This window comes from Bufo bufo, chromosome 1 (assembly GCF_905171765.1).
Source record: "Bufo bufo chromosome 1, aBufBuf1.1, whole genome shotgun sequence".
NCBI classification, from domain to species: Eukaryota; Metazoa; Chordata; class Amphibia; order Anura; family Bufonidae; genus Bufo; species Bufo bufo.
The window spans coordinates 777,278,942-777,301,898 of NC_053389.1; positions in this window are offsets into that span (position 1 = coordinate 777,278,942).

Consider the following 22,957-nt stretch of genomic DNA (forward strand, 5'->3'; position numbering starts at 1 on the left):
GCGGCGACCAGTGACTGGTCCTCCTTGGAGTCAGGAGTCGGACGGTGCAGCAAAGAACATCGACTTTGCTTTGGAATCCAACTTCTGAAGAGTACTGGTGAGTGACAGGCACCCCCCCTCCCCCCACACACATTAGTTCCTCTCTGTACCAGTACCCCCCCCCCCCCTGGCAGGGGGGTACTGGTACAGAGAGGAATTAATGTGTGTGATGAGGGGGGGGGGGGTCTGATGTGCAGGGGGGTACTGGTACAGAGAGGAACGAATATATATGTGTCTGATGGGTGGGTCTGATGTGTAGGGGGCCCCTGCACATCAGACCCCCCCATCACACACATATATATTAGTTCCTCTATGTACCAGGACCCCCCCCCCCCCACCACCGCACATTCGTTCCTCTCTGTACCAGTACCCCCCTGCACATCAGACCCCCCCCCCCTCATCACACACATTAGTTCCTCTCTTTACCAGTACCCCCCCCCCCCACCACCACCACACATTAGTGCCTCTCTGTACCAGTACCCCCCTGCACATCAGACCCCCCCCTCATCACACACACACACACATTAATTCCTCTCTGTACCAGTACCCCCCTGGCAGGGGGGTACTGGTACAGAGAGGAATTAATGTGTGTGTGTGTGATGAGTGGGGGGGGGGGTCTGATGTGCAGGGGGGTACTGGTACAGAGAGGAACGAATGTGCGGTGGTGGGGGGGGGGGGGGGTACTGGTACATAGAGGAACTAATATATATGTGTGTGATGGGGGGTCTGATGTGCAGGGGGGGGGAGCACCGGCGCCTAATAGAGTACCGGCACCTCTTTTGGCCCACTTAAAGCACTGATTATATGTAAGGAATCTTTGGGGTTGGAAGTCATGATCATGATGTCATCGGCGAATGCGGCAACTTTGTGATCTTTGCCTCCCACCACCACTCCCCGAATACCCTTGTCTTCTCTCAGTTTTATGAGAAGCGGTTCTAATGCCAGTACGAAAAGCAAGGGGGAGTGCCGTTTTGGATAGAGAAGGAGTCTGATAGATCGCCATTGATCGAAACAGAAGCCGAGGCCTGAGCATACATTGCGAAGGTGGATTGCACAAAGGGATCAGGTAGGCCAAATCTACTGAGGACGTGTCTCCGAAAAGACCAATTGATTCTATCGAACGCTTTTTCTGCGTCCGTGCTCAGCAGAAGAAGAGGTCTAGAACGGTTTGCAGAGAGTTGCACTATATTCAGTACTCTGACTGTATTATCTCTACCCTCTCTACCTTTGATAAAGCCCACCTGATCCCCGTGTACTAATGATGGAAGAAGAGCCGACAAACGATTAGCCAATAATTTTGCAAGCAGCTTAAGGTCGATATTGAGGAGGGAAATGGGCCTGTAATTGGCACATTGTTTAGGGTCTTTTCCCTCTTTAGGGATCAGGGTAATATGGGCCTGTGTCATATCCCTGGATAATTTTTCCCCTTGTAGGGTTAGGTTACAAACCTCCAGTAGATGGGGGAGTAAGCATTGTTGGTATGTTCTATAGTATTGGACAGGGAGGCCATCAGGGCCAGGGCTTTTTCCAGAGGGTGTCTGTTTTAAGGCAGTTGTGAGTTCTTTAAGAGTGAATGGAGCGGAAAGTATTTGTTTCTGGTCTTCGGGAATGGTTGGTAGTGCGAGTGTATCTAGGAAGGAGGATAATACAGAAGCATGTATTTCAGGAGAGAGCGTTTGGGGCAAGTTATATAGAGCTTCGTAAAACTCTCTAAATTGGATACCTATTTCTTTAGAGGAATATAGAGGAGAGCCTTGCGGGGATACTATTTGATGGATATAGTTTGTTGCTCTTCTATTCCTTATCCTGCTCATCATGAATTTGGATGTTTTATCTCCATGGGCGAAAAATTTGTGTTGCGAGTTCAGAAAGAGTTTGGTTGTGGATTGTTGTAGCAAAGATTTCAATTCCGCTCTATAGCCTGACAACTCTTGAAGTTGTTGCTCGGAGAATGAACGTTTGTGTAAGGATTCCAATTTTTGTATTTTCTGGCATTGAAAGTCTAGCTTCTTGTTCCTCTGTTTTTTTTGATAAGCCCCCAAGCTTATGAGATGTCCTCTAACAAAAGGTTTGTGGGCGTCCCACACGGAGAGGGCAGAAGTATCAGGGTTTTTATTTAGGATAAAGTATTCTTTAAGAAGTTCAGCTATTTTGTCCCTAGTGTCCGGGTTCCCCAGTAAAGATTCATTTAGGCGCCATTTAAATTTGTATTGTTTGGGGATTGGTGCAGAGATTGATAGAAAGATAGGGGCATGGTCAGAGAGGTGAATGGACCCTATTTGAGGATTACTACAGTATTGAAGGTGTTCTTTGGACACAAAGAGGTAATCCAGGCGTTGATATGTGCCATGGACATTAGAATAAAAAGTGTAGTCTGGTGTAGTAGGGAGGAACGTACGCCAAACATCTATAAGATGGAGATTCCAGAACCCTTCTCTAATGTATCTCAGTGTTTTAAGTGCAAGGGCTGATTTTGAGGTTGAGGAGTCTAGTTGAGGGTTTAAAGTGGCATTAAGGTCTCCTCCTACTATGGTCAGTCCCTCTACAAAAGAGTTTATGACAGGAAAAACCTTTGAAAACCAACTGTGGTGGCCGGTGTTAGGTGCATAAAGGTTAATAAATGTGTAAGTCTGAGGGCCAATATTGCCCTTGACCAATAAGTAGCGACCATCAGGATCCTGCAGATGAGAAGTGTAGCAGAAAGGGACTCTCCTCTGGAACCCAATACTCACTCCCCCTGAGGCAGAAGAGCTGCCACCACAGTGAAACCACTGTGAGAAATGGCCATATGAAAGGTTAGGGTAGTGATTAAATTTAAAGTGCGTCTCCTGGAGGAGGAGGACAGAAGCTCCTGATTTGCGTAACAATGAGAAAACCTGACTCCTTTTTGATGGAGAATTAAAGCCTTTGACATTGTAAGACGCAAATGATAGGTCAACCATTGTGTTCAATGTGTTGAGCGTTACCTCGCTGAATGTCCTTCCCCCCCCAGGAGTACGCGACTTGGCTGAAGATGCTGGGTGGAACTTGGATGAGCAGAGTGGAGACCAGAGGGAGCCCCTTCATCTGATGGGACCTAGGAGCACAAAATAAATGTACCTTCATAACAAAATAAACAAAATAAACAAAACAACAATTAACAAGTTGTCCTACATTTTTGTAGGCCAAACATTCAGTCATAGGGGGAAAGAAAGGTCTATAGACCCAATAAATGATCTCTATCAAGAGAGAGTTGAGACCTGAACAGTAATATTGCATAACAGACAGAGCCGGACTGGGGGCGCAGCCTTGGTGGGAGGCGACCATGACGGGGGGCTGGTTTGAGGGAGCCCCTGGGGAGGGATTGGTCAGTTTAAGTTATGGGGGCGGTGGAACGAGGGGTTAAATAGGTGAGGGCCCGGGATGAAGGAGGCCATTTTGTGGAAAGAACGGAGTTCCCACCCACCCACCCCTTGTTGTTCATGTTCCAGAGCCTGGATCGGATGGGGGGGATGGGGAGGGGACGGAGTGGGGTGATCGTGTAATGAATAAGTAAAATAAAATGTTATTTATTTTGTCACGGCGGCTGTGGCGGTGGGAGGTCCTTGAAGTTGGAGAGATTCAGGTGACGAGGATGGGAGGGCCCCACGGTTGGGGCTGGACTCCTATGGCTGGTGGTCGGTTGTGGCGGAATTTGGGCGAGCCGTCAGTGGTGCCTCCGAGCTGGTGCTTAACGGCTGGGGGCAAGTCGGCTCAAAAAGGATACTGGGAAAATTCAGAGGTTTGGGGCTTCCAGGACCTCCCCCGTGTTACTCAGGTGAATTAAGTTGGTTATATCTTATGGGGATGTTTTGTGGGTAATAAAAGGTTAATTATTCATGTATATGTTTTCAATAAATGGCTGCTGTGGCCGATATAATCCAACTTGGTGTCCGTGTCTTATTGGGGTTCTGACGGGGCCAGTTTAGAAGGTTAGGGCTTGTGGTAAGTGAGTCAAGGGTTAGTAGGTGACTGATCATGAGGGGCGAGCGGGTAATAACCAAAACCCGTCATGTAATATTGCATAACAATAATACTCAGTGTCTAAGCAATAGAAATAAAGTAAAGGTTAGGGGAACATAGTTATTCCTATCTGGATTAAGCAAGATTGAAAGAATATCAAAGATAGGATATGTGAAAAAATGGAAGAACCACACATTTCAGAGTGGATTTTAGTATGATAACTATAATCAGCAGTCCACCATGTAAGTAAATGAAAAGCATAACTAGCGGTTACTGAAACGGTTTTACATTAGGCTTGGTTGAGTCTTTTAGGTGTCAGCTGGTGGCTTCTTTTCCCGGATCTCTGTGCTTTGGGGGTCCGCTGCAGCACAAAGGGGGCGATTGCAGGGACCTCGGGTAGTCCGGCAAGGTCTTGGAACAGCTCCCAGTTTTCCACTCCCAACGGCTGGATTTGTAGCTGATCGTAAAGGTTTTCTAAAATTCATGTAAGTGGAGATGTTATAACGTCTTCCCTCCTGGGAAAAGGATATTCCAAAAGGAAAGTTCCACTTGTATTGAATTTTGTGGGAGCGCAACCACTCCGTCAGTGGCTTCATGGCTCTGCGCTTTCTGAGAGTGGATGGGGCTAAATCTTGGTATACTGTTATCTGTGATCCTTCATAGGAAAAATCAGGACGATTTCTTGCCGCCTCTTGAATCGCCGATTTAACTTGAAAATTTACAAATTTACAAATTATGTCCCTAGGGGGATCTTCCGGTTTTGGCTTGGGGCGCAGTGCTCTATGAGCACGTTCTATAATTATCTCTTGCTCAAAATCAGGGCCTACAAGCTGGGAGCATATCGATAAAATCATGGAGGTTACGTCACCTGGCTGGGCTGCCTCAGGAATCCCTCTGAAGCGCAGGTTATTTCGGCGCCCCCTGTTCTCCTGGTCTTCCAGGGCGTTGTGCAAGTCGTTTAGGTAAGTGCCACATCTTTGGAAGGCGGCAGAGGTGGCCGTTTGGTGTTCCATGATTGAGGCCTGATGGGATTCAAGTGCCTCTACTCTGTCCCCCACCTGTCTCATATTTTGCCGTAGTGCGGTGATTTCGTCCAGCACGGGCTCCATAGCCTTGCAGAGGGCCTGCTTTAAGTAGTGCCTGGTGATAGGGAGCGAACCCTTGCCCTGTGGTTCCTCCGTGTCACTGTCTTCCTCCGATCTTTCCAGCGGCCGCTCTGTATTTTTCTGTGAGTGTGCAGACGCCATCTTTGTGTCCCGTGCTACATAAGCTGAGGCCGCCTTTTTTAGGAATTTATCCATCTCTCCTGGCGTAGCTTGCACTTTGTTGGAGGTAGAATGGTCCCCAGCTCTAGCGTTCCCAATATTTACCATTTTTAGCTGTGTTCAGGCGATATAATGGCTAAGATCGCTATATATAGAGATCAGTGTTGCAGAGCTCAGGGAAGTGCGGCCATCTCAGACTGGCGCAAGCTCCGCCCCCCAAGAACACCCTTTTGCCGTGAATGAACCCCTGCTGTGCCTGGGTGACAGGGGCCTAAATCTCTCAAAATCCTCTGTTCTATTGCTGGGTGACATGAACCCCCTTTTGCCGTGAATGAACCCCTGCTGTGCCTGGGTGACATAGGCCTAAATCTCTCAAAATCCTCTGTTCTATTGCTGGGTGACATGAACCCCCTTTTGCCATGAATGAACCCCTGCTGTGCCTGGGTGATAGGGGCCTAAATCTCTCAAAATCCTCTGTTGTATTGCTGGGTGACATGAACCCCCTTTTTTCCGTGAATGAACCCCTGCTGTGCCTGGGTGACATGGGCCTCGTTCTCTCAAAATCCTCTGTTTTATTGCTGGGTGACATGAACCCCCTTTTGCAGTGAATGAACCCCTTCTCTGCATTGCTGACAGAGAACTAAATTTAGTGAAAACATCTGTTACTGATCGGAAGATGCGCGACTACAAGCGCACGCTGCTGATGGCATTCCCATCTGACAGCGGTGGTGCTGACCTGCCCTGCAGCCAGTTAATAGTGTGAACGTGTGTTTAGCACGGCAGAGAGCATTATCACAGGCCGCAGCCAATGTGGACAAGCTTACGGTTATTAAAATTATCCAGGCATGGAACCCACAGGACTTGTCCGTACCTTGTGCAGAATAGACATTTATACCAGCCTCAACCATCCATTCTTGTACTCAAGTGCACTTATTCTTTGTTTTATTTTGTTATATGTCCCAATATTTTGGGGGATACCCCAATAGAAAAATAAAAAAATAACACAAATCAGTGTTGGCTACCTATTCCTCCTTTACCGCCGCTTCCACCTACACCGCCACGTCAACCTACACCGCCACATCCACCCAACCACCGCCTCCTCAACCTCCTACTCCTAGATCCAGATTATTATTTTAAATTTTTCTGTATTTTATGTTATTTTAAGTCATTTCCCTATTCACGTTTGTTTGCAGAACAATTGCCATGCTCTTAAGCACATTTTGATGCCTTTTGCAGCCCTCTAGCCCTTTCCAGGACTATTTTAGAGCCATTTTAGTGCCCAAAAGTTCGGGTCCCCATTGATTTCAATGGGGTTCAGGTTCGGGCTCAAGTTCGGGTCCCGAACCCGATCTTTTTTTTCAAGTTCGGCCGAACTCGTCGAACCCGAACATCCAGGTGTCCGCTCAACTCTACCTAATATGTTAACTTTTTTTTCTCCCCTATTTTTTACAAATTTTTTTTTTACTTTATTTGGGGAAAATGACGTTTTTGTTTATTTTTACTTGAAACTTTTAATTTTTGTGGGGGAAAACTTTATTTTTTCAACTTTATTTTTCACTTTATTTTTTGTCCCACTTTGGGACTTGAACTTTTGGGGGTCTAATCCCTCTACAATGCATTCCAATACTTCTGTATTGGAATGCATTGGCTGTATGAGTAATACTGTGTGTATTACTCATACAGCTTCCGGCCTGTGAGATCCAGGGGGCTGGATCTCACAGGCTCGTCACCAGAAGGAGATCGCCGCCGCAAACCGCAAGTAAAAGCCGCAAACCGCAGGTCTGAATTGAGCGCATTTAGCCATGGTTCCTGCTCAATGCTTTGAGCAGGCATCGGGTTCCGATCCCCGCCCGCCGGGCGGTGGCAATCGGAAATACACATGACGTACCGGTACTTCATGTGTCCTTAAGTACCAGGACAACATGCCGTACCGGTACGTCATGTGTCCTGAAGAGGTTAACCTGGTTTGCAGGCCTTGAACACCAGCACTCCTGTTGCTATGCTGCATTTTTAACAGTTGGGGAAAATACAGGCCTATTCTAGAAGCACTGCCAAACAGAATCTCAATGGTAGACAGTTCTGTCTTCCCCTGTGGGGTGTGTGTACCTAGATGAAAACACATCCAATGTCAGACACTTGGGTCATGCTTTTCCTGTCTCCTGTTGTGCTTTCAGGATTTTCCATTTTAAAGTGTACTTAAAGAATTCTATCTTACCACTGGACTGGGGGTGGTAGGCTGCGTGAAATGCCTGAGTGATGCCTAAGGCTGTCATTATTTCCTACAGTATTTCTCCTGTAAAGTGAGTTCCTCTATCACTTTCTAAGACGTCCAGGACCCCAAGTACCTATTCATGCACACCCACCTTAGGAAGTTGGATATCATCAATTTGTATCCTCTGAAAGGGGTACAATCAGGGGAGCACCCAGGAATTTTGTCTAGGGAGGGTTCGAAAGGAAAAAAATGTGGCACGTGTGGCTCGCTGTGCCAATTCTTTTGCCCGCCCATTTTTCAAAGCCCCCTTCATATTAAAAAATGTGGCGCGTGTAGCATGCTGCGCTATAGCCTGTCAACGTAAAGAAAGAACAGCACAAAAAATGGCGGCGGTGCTCGCAGTGTCAGGCCCCGATCTGAGGGCACCCTTGGTAACCAGAGAAGATATGAAAAACCGCAGCACTCCTAGTCTTGAATCCAATCTTGTGTTTATTAACACCGAAAAAGATAGCAATGTTTCGATACCAAGGTCTTTTTCAAGCTATAGATATTGTGACAAGTGAACACTAATACATATACACCCTATTCAAACAGGATTTGTTGGGGGGTAACCCCTCCCCTTAGACAATTCCACCAGTGATATCCACATTGACTTCATTACCAAAAACCTACATATGTGACAAAATTCATGTATAGATTAGTACTTACATCACAGCTGAACTAAAGGACAGACTAATCGAGTGAGGTGAACAACGTCACCAGCATGCTACTGCGCATGCGTGAATCTAATTTCCTGGTTTCCACAGCGGGCCGGCATCTCCAGCGATCATGTGATCGGCCCAGTAATCATGTGAGTAGAACACGAGGCCGCTGGTAGGATGCTACCTCTGTTGTCTGTCACCTGATTTATCACATGCTCCTGTGCGTCTCCGTATCCCAGCAACCTCAGGTGCTATTCAGTGATTAACCTTTTCATTATAACTAGGTTCTGTGCAACGGAAAGAAACTCTCACAAAGGCAAGATCTAAATGCGCTGTTCACCTACACTCTATATATCATATATAAGTACTGCAAAACACTATAAACAGTTTCTGGCGCAACATCGACTTCGGGGCTAGCTATCTAACGGGGCTTGTTCTAAACAGGTCCCTATTATTTAATGGGTTAATGCATCCCGCTGGATACACTCATGGGGTATACTGATTAATATATTATAACAAATGATCCACAAACAGGTCCGTCACCCATCTCCTAGGACCTAGCGGAGGGCAAAACATCTGGTATCGTGGGTAAAAGATACGGGGGCATAAGGGTGCAACCCCAATTAGCGGAAAAGGAGCACAAAAGGTACATACGTATACCTAGGACCTAGGAGAGGTCCTCCTATAGGACAGCACAGACCCCAATGGTTCCCACCACCAGGGAGTGTGTAGAGATTACAGAAATTGCCATTCACATCAGGGACAAGAAAGGCCGGCGCACCTCCTAACCCCTGGAAACGGGAAGGTCAGGTGCCCACGCCCTAGCAAAATACAGAGTCCACTCTCATTTAGAGAGGTCCCCTAGCTTGCCAACATCTCCTTCATTTGATTTGCCTCTAGTACTGTCAACACATATGGGATATACTAGTACCATTCCTATTGCCACCCAAGTCTCCTCAAAAACTCACTCTACCCCATAGGTTAACCCCCACCAGGATCCAGGTGGGAAACCAATAATGACATGAAAATAATGCAATTTTTTTACAAGCTAATAATATATTTCCCCATGGTATAAATCCAGCGATCCATAGTCTCCATAAATATCCAATTAGCCAGCTACTTGGTTGTGTGCATCCATGACTGCACATGGTTCCATGGCTCAGAAATGTGTAGTAACATGATATCTGTGAAATATACAAAAAAACAAGAATAAGTAAATGTTAACACGACTTCTGTCGGGTAATGAAGCTTATGTTCCAATAAAAAGAACACAATCCCTAATCCCCCGCAGTATTCAGAAGAGGGAGCCCACCAGATGCCCCATAGTGCCGCTCTCCCCTATAGTGCCCCCATAATGTGCCAATAAAAAAATCCCTGTTAGAGCCCCCAGATGCCCCCATAGTGCTCCTCTCCCCCATGGTGCCCCCCCATAATGTGCCAGTAAGAAATGCCCCCATAGTGCCCCCCCCCCCAAAAAAATGGGCAAGAAATAAATGCCCCCAGAGTGCCCTAACAAAAAAAACATTAATACTTACCTTCATCAGCAGTGATGCGATGCAGGCCTCTTCCGGCCTGTGTCCCCGGCTGTGTGCTGCCTGGCTCAGGCGGCGCGATGATAATGACGTCATCGCACCGCCTGAGCCGGCCTCTGATAGGCCACAGGCATTAGTGCCTGCAGCCTATCAGAAGAATAGGTAAGGGAGACGCCTCTCCCTGCCCCGCCACAGCACAGCCATCTGTATCGCTGTCCTGAGGACGGCAATACAAATGAATCTGGAGATGAGCACTTCCACAATGGAAGCACTCATCTCCTACTGCCCCCCCACCGCCGCCGGCAACTAGAACCAGTGCTCAGCTGCAGGCCCTCGCATATAATTTTTTAGAGGGTCAGCTCAGCTGCAGGCCCTCGCATATAATTTTTTAGAGGGTCAGCTCAGCTGCAGCTGCAGGACCTCGCATATAATTTTTTAGAAGGTCAGCTCACCAGCAGGCCTTCACCTACAATCTTTTACTGGGTCAGCTCACGAGCAGGCCCGCACCTCAAATCTTTTACAGGGTCACCTCACCAGCAGGCCTGAAACTAACATCTTTTACAGGGTCAGCTCACCTGAAGGCCCTCGCATTTAATTTTTTAGAGGGTTAGCTCACCTGTAGGCCCACTCCTTAAATCTTTTACAGGGTCAGCTCACCTGAAAGCCCTCGCATATAATTTTTTAGAGGGTCAGCTCACCTGCACGCCCTTGCATATAATGTTTTACAGGGTCAGCTCTCCAGCAGTCACTTGCATATAATCTTTTACAGGGTCAGCTTACCTGTAGGCCCACACCTAAAATCTTTTACTTGGTCAGCTCACCTGCAGGCCCTCACCTAATTATACCTAATAGGTAATTTGAGAGCATGCTGCCTTGCTTGGATGTGGTAGCTATAGCCGTTTTTCAGGCTCCCTCTCCTGAATCAAACACTGATTCCCCTTTACCCATAGTTACAATTGTTTGCGCTGACAATAACATCGAAAGTTGAAAGGCTAGACATCCGAATGGATCGTCGCCGTAACGGGGACGTGCGATCGGCCCCAGGTTAACTAGAGTCACCAAAGCGGCAGCAGGCCCTCACTCATAATGTTTTAGATGGTCAGATCAGCAGGCCCTTGATCCTAATGTTTTTGAGGGTCACCAGCAGGCCATCAATCATAATTTTTCAAGGGTGTGTATGTTGCCCTCCTTTATGTGTAATAAACGGTGTATTGGAGTGCTGGTTCCTTGTAATTTTTGGCAGCCCTTTCACTTAGTGCATAGGCTTTGTGAGTGTAGGAGTCCCACTACATGAACAATTGTACCACAATGTGAATAAGGCCCTCCTTTATGTGATATATAGGTTGTATCCGAGTGCTTCTTCCTTGTAATTTTTGCCAGCACTTGCACTTTATATACAAGTAAATATAAAGAAAAAATGTTTCCTATCAATTTTTCCTATAAAATCTATTTTTTATTCGGTTTTGTGCGTATTATTGTCAGTCTGTAAAAGTGGCGTACTATTCGGACAACATCGTTCCCAGCAGCGACCTGCGAGTCCAAGATGCATTCAGACATCTCCCATGCTGTTACAGAACCATTTCGGTTGTGTTTCCATAAATCTCTGACATTTTCCTATGAACCAGGCACCCTCCCCTCTTCAGAGCAGGGGGTACCTGGTTTAATGCTCGGGTTCTCCCATTGACTTCCATTATACACGGATGCTCGGTCGAGCACCCGAACAGCCCAATGTGTTCGGCCCGAGCACCTGAGCACTACGGTGCTCGATCAACAGTAGTTATCACCATCAAAGGTAAAGAAGTCCTCAACTACCAACAGCAAAGAAATCCAGAACCCCAAGTTGGGAAAGAAAGGTAGATCAAGTTGCAAGCCGAGAGCCCAGTATTAGGTAAGCTACAAGTTTTCTTCACTAGTGGAAGAAAGCCAGAAAGAAAGCATATCCAGAGCTGCTCAAACTATGGAGACACAGAAAGCAACTGTTTATGCGAAAGGGACTAATGTTTAGAAGAACCCTAGATCCCGTCACCAATGATCGGCTGCATCAAATTATAGTACCACGCCGAGATGTCAGAATTGTTCTTAAAATGTACCACGGTAGGTCAGGACACTTTGGTGTAAAAAAAACAGAAGCTACCATCCGCCGAAGATTGTATTGGGTTGGAATGAGAGAAGATATTGAAAATTGGCATCGAGAGTGTTCTACTGTACTTGTGCCATTGGAAGAAATGAAAGACATGAAGAGCACCATTACATCCCATTGTAAGCCGAACACCTCTAGAGATAGTGACCATTGATCACATAAAGTTAGAACCAAGTCGCTCATGACAATAATTGATCACTACACCAAATTCGTAGTAGCTGTCACCTGTTGAAAACTTGACAGCCAAAACCGCTGCAAACGTTTTCTGGAAGAATTTCCTGTTGCCCTATGGATGCCCTGAAAAGATTCTCACAGATCAAGGATCTGCCTTTGAATCCCAACTCTTCCATGAACTATGTTCACTTCACAATTGTCAGAAGATGAGAACAACAGCTTACCATCCTCAAGGTAACGGACTTTGCGAGAAAATGAATCAAACTTTGATTGAAATGTTAAGAGCTGTACCACCTGCTAAAAGAACTGATTGGCCAACTCTACTACCTCAACTGATTTATCTTTACAACAATACCATCCATTGTTCTACTGGATACACCCCATATTACCTTATGTTTGGCCGTCAAGGCAGATTACCTGCAGATCTCACCTTGGATGTACAAGCTCCAGATTCCATCAATCCTTTACCATAAACAGATTGGGTGAGTAAACATTAAAAACACCTAGCTAATGCCCAAGAGATTTTCCAGATCCGCCTGGCAAATGCACGTCAAAAGCAACAGAAAGACTATGATCAGTCTGCAAAATCAGAACCCTTAAAAATTGGTAGCCATGTGTGGGTGAAAAATAATAATCGCAATAGTAAGCTGGATAGTAAATGGAAAAGAGAACCCTACATCATCACAGCTATTCCTAATTCTGGGACTGATATCTACGAAATCACCAAAGAGAACAGAGCACCACAAATAGTGCATCACAACCGTCTCAAGTTGTGTTTGAAAGAAGAAGCTACAGCTATAGAAAAATGGTCCGAAAAGTCACCTGATCCAGTGGAACCAACACAGTCTATTAGAAACCTATTATTAGACTCAGAACCTCCGCACTGGTTCTTTATGCCGTGGCTTAACCTCCTTGTTCCGGCAAAGACTAATACAGCCCCACTTCAACCAGAAGAACTAACTAGTGAAGGATCTTCACTAGCTCAAGATGTACCAAGTTATCTATAGCCAAGACCTGTAGAGTCACAGCCACTTCGGAGATCCGAACAGATTACCAAGGGAAAGCTACCTGCCCGATACTAGGATTAACTGTTACTGCATTCCTGCATCATTTGGAGCTACAGAGCCAGGGTAAGAGACTCATTGCTTTGATTATTTGCCTTGCTCTAAGGACTCTCTAATTACTCCTTTGCCCTTGTTTTGCAACGTTCAAGTCATGTGCCCGGAGATGGATTTTCACGTACTAAAGCCCTCCATGATGTACCCTGTGAGCCTCCTAAGAAGTTTCCTTTTTGGTTACATTATGGACTATCCTGGTCTTTACTGTTCGCTGTGCCAGGTCAGCGGCTTCCAGATCCCCAGTTACAAGAGAAACTATGGCCCTTGTCACTCATTTTATATTGTGATGCTCCTGATATACGGATGTAGCAGGGTTAACACACATGCTTTATGAAACATTTTATCTAAACTAAATGCATTAAGCAATTGCTTTTTAATGGCTTTTGTTTCAAGATAACGCGATGAGTTAAGAAATCTAAGCTAAGAATGTGTGTGTTACCCCTGCTAAATCTGTATATGCCTAACCCAATTCTCTTATAGCCAAAGAAGAAAAAATGGGATAATGGTACTGTATATATGCATGTATGCTCTTTTTATATTTTTCAGGAGATCATGGCAAGAATGCGCAGAGAATGACTTACATTAAAGCAGGGGGGATGCAGTGTCCTGAAACACACTGCTTAATACTGTGATTGTGTTTCATTTAATTGTGCTTGTATAGGAGTTCCAATAAAGTTGCATAGTGAGGTTCTAAGAGCTCTCCCAAGGCTGAATCCACCCTGCACACAGTACAGAGGAGAAGTAGAAGGAAGTGAGTGTGTGTGTGATGTCTGAGGACAAAGCTGCACCTCAGCCGCCATTTTGGAGAGTTATAAAAAGTCCAAAGTTAGTTCCATGTACCAGCCCATAGAAGGGAAAGATTACAAAAGAATCAGGCCACTCAGAGAGGGAGTGAGAATATTGGCAAAGGAAGGTAACTGACGTTTATCAGGCTCTAGTCTCCTTTGCATTAGGTGGAGAGATTCTAAGCTACAAGCTGCCCACCATAACCAAGAATAGAAAGGCCATATGTCAGAATATAGTATTCCTAGAGATGATACAGAGGTATATGATTATACAGTACAACAGAGATAGTTCATCCCTCCAGCCTGGAGAAACAAGGGAGAAAGATTGATTGTCATAGAAAACTGTCCCTTATGCAACTTCTGGGAACTAATCTGAATCACTGTAAAAGCTGCCTTGCTGTAAATTACTTTTGCATACATTAATGACCTTTGGATAAGCTTCAGTAAAGTACTGGGAGTTTATTAAGAAACTTGGGCTCCTTATTCCACTTCATCTCCTAATTGCACCTAACGGTGCTGGCATCACGAACAACACAGGGGCCCAGCGACCAAAGCACCATAAGCATACCCATTACCATCAAGGGCACCTCAACTTCCATCTGGCTGGTGTTCTCCTACAATAGAGTGCCCCGGAGGATTTAGTGCTGTCTTCCTCATCACTACACGCCGACCCAGGGACGCTCTGCTAACCGTGAGTAGATGAACTACTACCCCCATTGGCCCACTGTGCCTCATCTGTTGCCCCTGTGGTCCGCTGCGCTGTGACATGAAAGGATACACAGCCTGGGGCAGACACAGCTTGAGAGGGACAGAAGGAGAGGGACATCTTTAAAAACCCACCCAGCGCCATTAGGGCTACACCAGGAGCCATCAGAGCTGCTGCATGACAGATTCAATGTAAAACAGAAAGCAAGACAGTCTGCAGATGTACTAAAAGTAAAGGCTGTAGAACAAAAACTGCTGATAATGTTTAATAAAAGCCTTTTCCAAAAATATATACATTTTTTGCCCAAAATGAGTAAAATACAATGATAAAAAAAATTGGCCCCCAAAGGTGTCAATAGTCTTTAAGGGTGCTAACAAAAGTAGAGAATGTTATACTAGCCACCAAAATATAGTTAAATATTTTGTGACTACTTTTACAAATTCATATATGTTCTTAATTACTTGAGGAGTGGGCCAATTTCAACTTCAGGGACCGCAGGATTTTTATTGTTTTTTTTTTTCATTTTTACATCATGACATTCAGAGAGCTATAACTTTTTTTATTTTCTCTGTTGACATAGCAATGTGAGGGGTTACATAGCTCAGTGTCCACGCCACCCATAGAAAGTAACTGTCCATTTGTGGGAACAAATCACTAAATGGACCTACAGTTACAGTATGTCTATTTGCAGGATGGGGTTAAGGACAAAAACTGCATTGCACAAGATATTCTCCCTCTGCGTATTGGACCATTTGTAATATGTGACCACCAGTTCCCGTGTGACAAAGTGATGTTACATCAGGGCATTTACTATAAACTCCCAGATGATCCAGAACATGATAAAAGCAATCCTCACTGGTAATAGGAAGTGCTTCACTACCACAAGGTACCAGGTATGGAGGAGCCCTGCTCTTTATTTCAATAGCTACACACGAGGCAGAGCAGAATTAATTATTTAACACTGAGATTGTTAACGCAGAAGCTTTTAACATGAGCTTAGGGGCTTAGGCTACTTTAATACAGTCAGTGTTTGGTCAGAGATTTCCATCAGTGATCATGAGTCAAAACCAGGAGTGAAGCCTACACAGAGATTAAGCATAATGAATAGATTGGCACCCGTTCTGTGTTTTTGACCCACACCTGGTTTTGGCTCACAGTCACTGATGGAATTCATTGATCCAGCACTGACCGAACACTGACTGGGGCAAAACAGTCATATGTTATCAAACCATGGACATATGCTGTTCTGCACAGACAGCCCATGTACTGTATCTATTGAGTTTATGTTTCATTCACACATTCTTGTTTTTCCACTGACACACAAAAGCATGCAGTACTTTGGTCTGTGCTGTAGACCAAACACACTCGATGAAGTCTATGAATCTGTAAAAACCAATGACAGAACACTTAATAACTGATTGCTACTCTTCTTACATTAAAAGTCGAGAAAGTTGCTTCAAAGCATTCTTATGAGACAGGAAAAGCTGAGGAGTCTCTGACCACTTGGCTGTTTTTAAAAAGAGAGTACACAGAATGGAGAAGGAGCTTATACTAATTATGTTAAAGGAGTTTTTGGCTGTGGCTGTGCCTGGTATTGCAGCTAAATCACATTCACTTGAAAGTGAGTTGCTCAAATTTGATGTGATCTATGGATGGGAAGTCATAAGCCAAAGAAAAAGCTGCAGAACTGCCTAAGCACCACAGACCCTTTCAACAACTGATCATCAAGGGTGGCATCAGTTAGACCTCAACAGATCCTGAGGATCGGTCAATAAAATATTTAATTCCCAGACAACCTCTTTAAAGATTTAGCACTGATGGACAGCAGGAGCTAAAAAAAAAGGCTTGATTGCTATCTCCAAATTCACCCCCCTATAGCCTTGACCCTACGTGGCTGGCATCAATTCAGTATCTGCTGTCACACGCTGATGTTACTGTCACGACCATGGTTATGGTCGTGACTCTGGATCCGCATGCAGTTGCCTGTGGTTTGGTTTTATTGTTCAACCACTGGTAAGTGCTGTTAATGTGTTCCCTCACGTGTGGTTGCCGCTGGCAACATGATTGTACTTGGCAGTATAGCAGCCTGAGCTGTTGCTAGGCAGCTTGCTGTCAAGTGCATGCGGTTCCACCTGGTTGGGTGTGTGTGTGTGTGTGTGTGTGTGTGTGTGTATGTATGCACTGGTGAAAAAAGACTGGTGAAAAAAGTAAGGACAATGGTATTTATTCATTTTAGGCAGGGCATGTGGAAGAACTGAGCTAGAAAACAAGGGATTTCAAGTTGAGGAGGTGTCTTGCAGATGTAGCAGAACTAAAAGGAACCGTGATAAAACATCACAGTGTTATCATGTGACAAAAGCCATTGAAAGCCAGTGAAAAGGGTATTTAACATTTTTCCTGCTATCATTTACAGGTGCATCTCAATAAATCTGTATATTATCGAAAAGTTCATTTATTTCAGTAATTCAATAAGTAATATATTCTATAGATTCAGTACACAGAAATTGATCTTTTTCAAGCGTTTATTTATTTTAATGTTGATGATTATAGCTTATAGCTAATAAAAACCCAGAAGCAAGTATCTCAGAAAATTAGAAATATTATCTAAGACCAATTAATACAGAAATGTTGTCCTACTGAAAAGTGTGTACTGTATATGCATTCAGTACTTGGTCGATGCTCCTTTTGCATGAATTACTGCATCAATGAGATGTGGCATGGAGGCAATCAGACTGTGGCACTTCTGAGGTGTTATGGAAGCCCAACCTGCTTTGATAGAGGCCTTCAGCTAATCTGTATTGTTGGGTCTGGTGTCTCTCATCTACCTCTTGACAATGCCTCATAGATTCTTTATGGGGTTTAGGTCAGGTGAGTTTGCTGGTCAATTATGCACAACAATACCATGGCTATTAAATCAGGTACTTTTGGCTGTGTGGGCAGGTGCCAAATTCTTCTGGAAAATGAAATCAGCATCGCCATAAATCCTGTCAGTAGACAGAAGCAGGAAGTGCTCTAAAATGTCCTGGTAGACGGCTGTGCTGACTTTGGACTTGATATACATTAATGCAGTGGACTAACACCAGCAGATGATATGGCTCCTTAAACCATTACTGACTGTGGAAAATGTACACTGGACTTCAAGCCACTTGGATTGTGTGCCTCTCCACTCTTCCTTCAGACTTTGGGAGCTTGATTTCCAAATGAAATGTAAAATTTACTTTAATTCAAAAACAGGACTTTGGACCACTGAGCAACAGTCCAGTCCTTTTTCTTCTTAGCCCGGGTAAGATGCTTCTGATGTTGCCTCTGGATCATGGGTGGCATGAAACAAGGAATGAGGCAGTTGTAGCCCATGTGTGTGGTGGCTCTTAAAGCACTGACTCCAGTCGCAGTCCACTCATTGTAAATCTCCCCCAAATTCTTGAATGGCCTTTTCTTGACAATCATTTCAAGGCTGTAGTTATCCCCATGCTTGTGCACCTTTTTCTACCACACTTTTTCCTTCCACTCAAATTTCCATTCATATGCTAGGATACAGCACTCTGTGAAAAACAACCAACTTCTTTAGCAATGACCTTTTATGGCTTCCTTATGATAGTGGGGCCTACTGAACCAGACTGAGGTACCATTTATAGTCTTAGGAAACCTTTTTAGGTGTGTTATGATGATTAGCTTATTAGAGTGTGACACCATGCATCTATGATATTGAACTTTTTGCACAATAATCTAATTTGTTGAGACACTGACTTTTGGGTTACCATTAGCTGTAAACCATAACCATCAATATTAAAAGAAATAAATGCTTGAAAAAGATCACTCTGTGTGTACTGTATATAATATGAGTTTCACTATTTGAACTGAAGTGCTGAAATAAATATACTTTTTGATAATATTCTAATGTATAGCCGATAAATCAGGTTGCCCATTGCTTGCTATGACAGCCAGGAGGCTGTGTCAATTCCTGTATCCACTAATGGATTGACTTACCTAGTGGTGATGTATAAAAATGATGCACAAAAATACTTTGACTGAAAAAAGTAATGCATAGCCTGCAGCGGAATCTGGAAGTATCATTTGTTAGCTGTATAGAGCAGATGACATTGTAATCAATGGTAAAGAAAGGGAGAGTTTGATGTATGCCTGTAAATATTTTCATACTTACATATCGTAGGTCATGATTAGGGATGAAAAATGTAAGAGTGAAACTGGATCGCACATCCTCAATACTTTGCATTTATCTAATAACTGCTTCTCAGCATAATTAATATCGTTTCTCAGCGCAATTTATCGTATACCTACCCCTATGTTGCATGCTGTACATGAGGCATTGGTATACAATTTGATCAAAAAGCATAGGCCCACTCACCACGACCACCTCCTTGAGTGGGAACCTACTCAAAATTTGGCGTGACTCTTGCACCAACAGGCAGCGGGACCCAGCAGCCAAACAGCTCCCACGCTGTCTGGCAATGCCACCCTGGCACTGTGCACCACCAACCCACCAGCACAGTGCCAAAGCAACAATGGCCACTGCAAAGTACCGCACCATGTGAACAGTTGTCAAAGCACACCTTATCATATACTCTCAGGAACTCCAACTGAGAGGTGGTAGGAATTTATACACCCTTATGGCTTGTTCAGACAACCGTATGACTTTTTCAGTGTTTTGCGGGCCGTTTTTAATGGATCCGTTTTTTGTTTCAGTAGTGTTTCCGGTTCTATTCCGTTTTTTCTGCTCGATTTTTCTGTAAGTCATATACAGTATACAGTAATTACATTTAAATTAAATTGGGCTGGGCATAAAATTTTTAATAGATGGTTCCGCGAAAACGGAGCAGATATGGAAGACATACGGAGTACATTCTGTATGTTTTCCGTTTTTTTAAAAAGACCCATTGACTTGAATGGAACCAAGGTACGTGGAAAAAAATGGAACCACGGTACGTGGGAAAAAAGCGAATATAGAGCAATTTAGCTAATATGGTGCTATAATCTTCTTTGTCTAATAGTTGTAATTTTTTTCTCATCTGAAGTTCAGATTGGAAAAACATGACAACTATTAAAAAAAAAGATTATAGCACTATATTAGCTAAATTGTTCTACATTCGTTTTTTTCGAATATTCGCTATATTGCTATATATTCTTGTTTTAGAATATTACAAATATTCGAAAAAACTAATATATTTAATATTCCCATTTCGAAAATTTGCATTATGAAAATTCGCATTTTTGCATATAACGCGATCATTACCTTGCCGATTTTTCTAGTAAAAAAATTGTAGAATATAACGAATATTCAAATTTGCGAATATTCAACGAATATTCTACAAAATATTCGCGAAATATCGCAAATTCGAATATGATCCCTGCCGCTCATCACTACTGAAAACGGGCTTAAAGGAAACCTGTCATCACTTTCTAAGCCTATTTATTCACTCCCTTTTCTATAAATACTTTTTAATACATTAATAATTATATTAAAATCAATTCTGAAAGAACTATCAGTTCAGAGAAAAACCTAAAATAAATGTTCCCGCTCTATATGTAAATGCACCTTAGATGAGTCCTGTCTCCTCCATGCTTCAGAGATGAGTCCAGCGTTCTCTGACTCTTGGAGTGCAGCCATGCCCACAAATGAATTACGATTGCTCATCTCCACCTGACTCTTCCAAGTCTCACAGCTGCGCAGTATACAATATATGATCAGTGTGAGATGAGGAGTGAGGTGACTGGTTCTGTACATGCGCGGGATTTGGGACGTGAGTTCGGAAGAGGGTAGTATCTTTAGATTCTGTCACTAATGTAACGGAAGGTGGGGTTAGGAATGGGAAGCATTTAATTTACATAACCTGAAAAAAGTGAAAGTGGACTGTAAAATAAGTACTTGGATAAAAACCCTAGGATGATTGGGGGGGGGAGAACTATCTCAGGATGCTGATGATTCTTTTGGTTAGAAGCCAGTGACAGGTTCCCTTTAATAGAAAGCCTGACCCAGTCTTGGGTGTGACTCCTGCAGCGAGGAGAGACAGTGCTGTTCTCAGCACTTAGACCCCCCCATGCTACCAATTGGAGCTAGTTGCTTAAAAATTTGATCATCTGGAGATATTAGCAACACCTGCTTCACCTACTTCTTCGATTTGAATAACTTTACAGATTGTCCTCTTGGTATTGCAATTTCAATGTTGAGGGGTGTATAAAATTAACACACAAGAAAAAAAAATATAAACATCATATCTAGAGATGAGCGAAGTATAGAAAAGTTAAATTCGACTGCTTCGCCGAAAAATTTGATTTGCGACTAATTACTTTGTCGCAAAGCACATTTATTTTATAAGTAGTGGGTGCAATGACAGGGAGTGGTGATTGCGCCGCTCTCCTTCATTGTCCCCCTCAGATGCCACATTCATAGCTGATTGCGGTATCTGACATTGATATTACAGTTATAAAATAAAAATAAATTAATAAAATCATAGTAATCTCTTTGATCACAAAAAGCCGGCTGTCGCCATCTTGATTGAAGATCTAGCGCAAGATCTTGTGCAGCCCATGATGACGTCACTACGTAGGCCAGCGTGAGATCTTCAATCAAGATGATGGGGTCCGACTCTTTGTGATCAAATGGAGGAGGTAAGTATGATTTATTTATTTATTACAGCCATTCAGGGAAAATAATAAAGCTCTTATAAAAGATTTATGGTTGTCAGAATTTGGCGATATATATTTTTTCAACATTTTGTATTTTTCTTATAGTATTAAGACATCACAAAAACTATAAAAATTTGGTTCTGCTGTAATCTTATTGTCCAACAAAAAAAAAAGGCAATGTGGCATTTGGACCATCCAGTGTATATGGCATCGCCTGGATAGTACAAATGCCACATTGCCTTTTTTTTTGTCGGACAATAAGATTACAGCAGAACCAAATTTTTATAGTTTTTGTGATGTCTTAATGCTATAAGAAAAATACAAAATGTTGAAAAAATATACAGTATATCGCCAAATTCTGACAACCATAAATCTTTTATAAGGGCTTTATTATTTTCCCTGAATAGGTGTAATAAATAAATAAATAAATCATACTTACCTCCTCCATTTGATGAGCGGCAGGGGCAATATTCTAATTCGCTATATTTCGCTAATATTTTGTAGAATATTCGTCATATATTCACAAATTCGAGAATTTGAGATTATATTCTTGATTGCGAAAATCGGCAATATAATATTCGTGTTATGCGCGCGAAATACAGGCGTGGGTCACTTATGCTACATTTTTCAAGCTGGTATAAGTTTCCTGAGACTGGAGAAAATGGTTGGCACGGCAGAACATTAGAATAACTTTATATGCAGATAGAGTGCTCCAATATATTTGCGCTTACGAATTTCTGGCAATTAATGATGCGCATATTTTTTCGCTATACGTGTAACTTGTGACATCACAGCACTATGTCTGTAGCATGTATGTATGGACAGCAGAACCTATCAGCTAATCTATAGATCAATCTAACCTAAACTGACTATCTCCCCCTAACTATCTGAATTATATATTACTGAAATAAATGAACTTTGCACAATATTCAAATTTTTGGAGTTTCACCTGTATTGTAATACATTGCAGAGCGGATCAGACCCCAGAAGTTGAAGTCCCACAGTAGGACAAAAATAAAAGTAAAAAAAGTGTTCTTCAAAAAATGAAGTTTCAAGTAAAAAAATAAAATGCAATTTCTCAAAATAAAACACATAAAATTGTAAAAAAAATTGAAAAAAAAGAACACCAGACATATTGGGTATGGGTATATTGGGTATGTCCAAGTCTGTAACGACCGGCTCTATAAAAATATCACATGATCCACCCCCTCACCTGAACGCCGTATAAAAAAAAAAAAAAAACTGTGCTAAAACAATCATTTTTTTGTCACCTTACATCACGAAAAGTTCAACACCAAGCAATCAAAAAGGTGTATGCCCCCCAAAATAGTACCAATCAAACTGTCACCTTATCCTGCAAAAAATGAGCCCCTATATAAAACAATTGGACAAAAAAATAAATAAATATGGCTCTCAGAATATAGAGACACTAAAACCAGATTTTTTTTGTTTAAACAATACTTTTATTGTGTTAAAAGTGAAAAAAAATATTAGTTATCCCCATCTCCGTAACAACCAGGTCTATTAAATATCACATGACATAACCCCTCAGGTGAACACCATAAAAAACAAAAAAAACAGTGTCAAGAAAGCCATTTTTTGTCACCTTACATCACAAAAAGTGTAATACCAAGCGATCAAAAAGTCATACACACCCCA